Below are 5487 nucleotides of genomic sequence, written 5' to 3' on the forward strand. Positions count from 1 at the left end.
CCGCTGGGAATGGGCCTCCCGCTGTGATTGGGCCTCCCGCTGGGAATGGGCCTCCCGCTGTGAATGGACCTCCCGCTGGGAATGGGCCTCCCGCTGGGAATGGGCCTCCCGCTGTGAATGGACCTCCCGCTGTGAATGGGCCTCCCGCTGGGAATGGGCCTCCCGCTGTGAATGGGCCTCCCGCTGGGAATGGGCCTCCCGCTGGGAATGGGCCTCCCGCTGTGAATGGACCTCCCGCTGGGAATGGGCCTCCCACTGACCTCCTGCTGGGAATGGGCCTCCCGCTGGGAATGGTCCTCCCGCTGGGAATGGGCCTCCCGCTGGGAATGGGCCTCCCGCTGACCCCCCGCTGACCTCCCGCTGACCCCCCGCTGACCCCCCGCTGACCTCCCGCTGGGAATGGACCTCCCGCTGGATAATGGACCTCCCACTGTGAATGGGCCTCCCGCTGACCTCCCGCTGTGAATGGGCCTCCCGCTGGGAATGGACCTCCCGCTGGATAATGGACCTCCCGCTGTGAATGGGCCTCCCGCTGGGAATGGACCTCCCGCTGGATAATGGACCTCCCGCTGTGAATGGGCCTCCCGCTGACCTCCCGCTGGGAATGGGCCTCTCGCTGTGAATGGGCCTCCCGCTGGGAATGGGCCTCCCGCTGGGAATGGGCCTCCCGCTGGGAATGGGCCTCCCGCTGACCTCCCTCTGACCTCCCGCTGACCCCCCGCTGACCTCCCGCTGACCTCCCGCTGGGAATGGACCTCCCGCTGGATAATGGACCTCCCGCTGTGAATGGGCCTCCCGCTGACCTCCCGCTGGGAATGGGCCTCCCGCTGTGAATGGGCCTCCCGCTGACCTCCCGCTGGGAATGGGCCTCCCGCTGGGAATGGGCCTCCCGCTGACCTCCCTCTACCCCCTCACCCCCTTCCTCCAAAACAATCGATGGAAATCAATTCCCGAAAATGCACAATAAACAACCCCAACAATTATAGAGCCCCTCAGCTTGAAATTCCAGGAATCCTTCAGTTCCAGGTACTCCACCGTTCCCCCCGCCCCGCGATGCCGAGGCACAGGGTGGAGAGGCTGACCCTCCATCTCCGAGTGATCAGCTCGCAAAGGCTGACACCCCTGCCCCTGCCCCTGCCCCTGCCCCTGCCCCTGCATGCTCCTGCTGCTCAAACTGGTCACACACCCCGAATCTGGATGCTGGAATTCTGGATCCACATCCCTATGCCAAATCCCCAGGATTGTACTCAACACCTCCCTCCAAACCCTTTCCAGCTTCGGGCAGGACCTGCAAACATGGTTAACAGGGCCCCTCCCATATCGCTCACAGCATCCACCATCCCCTCCCACAGCCGCCTCATCCTCCACCCCCTCCCACAGCCGCCTCATCCTCCACCCCCTCCCACATCGCACACAGCATCCTCCACCCCCTCCCACAGCCGGCTCATCCTCCATCCCCTCCCTCAGCCGCCTCATCCTCCACCCCCTCCCATATCGCTCACAGCATCCTCCACCCCCTCCCACATCGCTCACAGCATCCTCCACCCCCTCCCTCAGCTGCCTCATCCTCCACCCCCTCCCACAGCCCGATCATCCTCCATCCCCCCCCACAGCCGCCTCATCCTCCATCCCCTCCCACAGCCGCCTCATCCTCCACCCCCTCCCTCAGCCGGCTCATCCTCCACCCCCTCCCACAGCCGCCTCATCCTCCACCCCCTCCCTCAGCCGCCTCATCCTCCACCCCCTCCCACAGCCGCCTCATCCTCCACCCCATCCCACAGCCGCCTCATCCTCCACCCCCTCCCTCAGCCGCCTCATCCTCCACCCCCTCCCTCAGACGGATCATCCTCCACCCCCTCCCACAGCCCGATCATCCTCCATCCCCTCCCACAGCCGCCTCATCCTCCACCCCCTCCCTCAGCCGCCTCATCCTCCACCCCCCTCCCACAGCCGCCTCATCCTCCACCCCCTCCCTCAGCCGCCTCATCCTGCACCCCCTCCCACAGCCGGCTCACAGCATCCTCCACCCCCTCCCACAGCCGCCTCATCCTCCACCCCCTCCCTCAGCTGCCTCACCCTCCACCCCCTCCCACAGCCGCCTCATCCTCCATCCCCTCCCTCAGCCGGATCATCCTCCACCCCCTCCCACAGCCGCCTCATCCTCCACCCCCTCCCACAGCCGCCTCATCCTCCACCCCCTCCCACAGCCGCCTCATCCTCCACCCCCTCCCTCAGCCGCCTCATCCTCCACCCCCTCCCACAGCCGCCTCATCCTCCACCCCCTCCCTCAGCCGCCTCATCCTGCACCCCCTCCCACAGCCGGCTCACAGCATCCTCCACCCCCTCCCACAGCCGCCTCATCCTCCACCCCCTCCCACAGCCGGATCATCCTCCACCCCCTCCCACAGCCTGCTCATCCTCCACCCCCTCCCACAGCCGCCTCATCCTCCATCCCCTCCCACAGCCGCCTCATCCTCCACCCCCTCCCTCAGCCGGCTCATCCTCCACCCCCTCCCACAGCCGCCTCATCCTCCATCCCCTCCCACAGCCGCCTCATCCTCCACCCCCTCCCACAGCCGCCTCATCCTCCACCCCCTCCCACAGCCGCCTCATCCTCCACCCCCTCCCACAGCCGCCTCATCCTCCACCCCCTCCCACAGCCGCCTCATCCTCCACCCCCTCCCACAGCCCGATCATCCTCCATCCCCTCCCACAGCCGCCTCATCCTCCACCCCCTCCCTCAGCCGGCTCATCCTCCACCCCCTCCCACAGCCGCCTCATCCTCCACCCCCTCCCTCAGCCGCCTCATCCTCCACCCCCTCCCATAGCCGCCTCATCCTCCACCCCTTCCCACAGCCCGATCATCCTCCACCCCCTCCCACAGCCGCCTCATCCTCCACCCCCTCCCACAGCCCGATCATCCTCCACCCCCTCCCACAGCCGCCTCATCCTCCACCCCCTCCCTCAGCCGCCTCATCCTCCACCCCCTCCCTCAGCCGCCTCATCCTCCACCCCCTCCCTCAGCCCGATCATCCTCCATCCCCTCCCTCAGCCGCCTCATCCTCCACCCCCTCCCACAGCCGCCTCATCCTCCACCCCCTCCCACAGCCCGATCATCCTCCATCCCCTCCCACAGCCGCCTCATCCTCCACCCCCTCCCACAGCCGCCTCATCCTCCATCCCCTCCCACAGCCGCCTCATCCTCCACCCCCTCCCTCAGCCGCCTCATCCTCCACCCCCTCCCACAGCCGCCTCATCCTCCACCCCCTCCCACAGCCGCCTCATCCTCCACCCCCTCCCACAGCCGCCTCATCCTCCACCCCCTCCCACAGCCCGATCATCCTCCACCCCTCCCACAGCCGCCTCATCCTCCACCCCCTCCCTCAGCCGCCTCATCCTCCACCCCCTCCCACAGCCGCCTCATCCTCCACTCCCTCCCACAGCCGCCTCATCCTCCACCCCCTCCCACAGCCGCCTCATCCTCCACCCCCTCCCACAGCCGCCTCATCCTCCACCCCCTCCCACAGCCGCCTCATCCTCCACCCCCTCCCTCAGCCGCCTCATCCTCCACCCCCTCCCTCAGCCGCCTCATCCTCCACCCCCTCCCACAGCCGCCTCATCCTCCACCCCCTCCCACAGCCGCCTCATCCTCCATCCCCTCCCACAGCCCGATCATCCTCCACCCCCTCCCACAGCCGCCTCATCCTCCATCCCCTCGAACAACCGGCTCATCCTCGATTTTATGAGGTGCTTCCTGTATCAGTCCCAACCTCGCACCAGAAATCGAGGCATTCACCGTCCACAGCACCTCATACCACAGCCCATCTTCCAGCACCATCCCCAGCTCTTCCCACTTCACTTTAACCCCCTCCATACACACCTGGGGCAGGATTCTCCGACCCTCCGTGCCAGAATCGCGCCCGGCGTGGGGGCGAGGAATAACCGTTCATGCCAGAAACCTGGTCCGACGGCGCTTCCGTGATTCTCCCCGTACTCGCCAGGTCCGCACGGTCGAAACGGCGCCAGTCGGAGCCGCTGAAAGAGGCCCTCACAGCGATTCTCCGCGGTCAACCAGCCAACCTCCCGCCGGCGCGGTTTACATCTGGTTCCAACTCGCAGGAGCTGGGACCCCCGGCCGCGGATGCGGTCCTGGTTGGGGGGGGGGGGGGGGGGGCGGGGGAATCTGATTCCTGCGGGGTGGGGGCTCAGCAGTGGCCAGGCCCACGATCGGGGGCCACCGATCGGCAGACCGTCACGATCTGTGGGGGACGGACCTTCCCCTCCGTGGGCCCGCTGTGTGGGCCGCCACCCGTATGCGCGGCCGGGCGGACTGGACAGTAAGGCTCCGCCGACAGCCAGAGCTGTGGGACGCACGCCGGGGGCCCTGCTCGCCCTCTGGAAAACTGAGAATCACCTCGGACATTCGAGGAAAAAGTCACGCATGATTTTTGCCTGTTTTCTGGCGGGTGTGGGGGCTTAGTCCACAAAAGGGAGATTTCCACCCCCCATCCTCCTCCAGGATCTTCCCGTACATCGCCAGGGCAACCTTTCCCGGTGTAGGCACTGCCTCCAGCAAAGAGGAGGCCGGTTCTACCGGGAATGTTGGGAAAACCTTCCTTGCAAAGTCCCGCGCCTGCTTTTACCTGAACCCCTCCCCCTATACATCCCTCCCTCGGGGAACAACCTTGATGGATGGAATGCTTCATTACGGTAAAGCAATCTCCACCTGGGGTAACCTGGTTAGTAAAACAGGAGAAAATAATCAAACTGCAAATGATGAAAGTGTTTTTGAAGCCGAGAATGATGAGTGACATCAATCAGTTGACGGTTGAATGATCTATCACCTGGAACAGGGCGATGGGAACTGGAATGTGGGAAAATCCCACACTCTGTAAAATACCAGGGATGAGTGCATTTCAAGTTGTAAACGAAAAAACAGATTTGAATTTCTATAGTGCCTTTCACATCCATTTCCAAGCAACTGACTAACAATGAAGGACTTTGGAATTGGCGTCACTGTAATGATATAAGAAACGTGACAACTAATTTAGACCCAGCAAGATCGACAAGCAGCAATGTGGAAATGTCCAGTGTTGCCTATTTGCAGAATGACACCCAGAAACACTCGATAAAACAAACAAGACTTTATTATAATGTTCTTTCCCTTATACCCGTGGCTTCCTTGTTTCCTGCTCTATATTACATATCAGGTCATTGAGTCAGACAGCACCGAAAAGGCCCTTCAGCCCATCGGGTCTGCGCCGGACAAAAACAGCCACCTAACTATTCTAATCCCATTTCCCTCAGCACTTGGCCCATAGCCGTGTGAGCCCTGGGATCACAAGTGAGCATCCAAATCCTTCTGAAATGTTCTGAGGGTCTCTGCCTCCACCCCCCTGTCAGACAGCGAGTTCCAGACCCCCACCACCCTCTGGGTGAAAAGGTTTCCCCTCACATCCCCTCTAAACCTCCTGCCCCTCACCTTAA

This window comes from Scyliorhinus canicula, chromosome 5 (assembly GCF_902713615.1).
Source record: "Scyliorhinus canicula chromosome 5, sScyCan1.1, whole genome shotgun sequence".
Taxonomy (NCBI): Eukaryota; Metazoa; Chordata; class Chondrichthyes; order Carcharhiniformes; family Scyliorhinidae; genus Scyliorhinus; species Scyliorhinus canicula.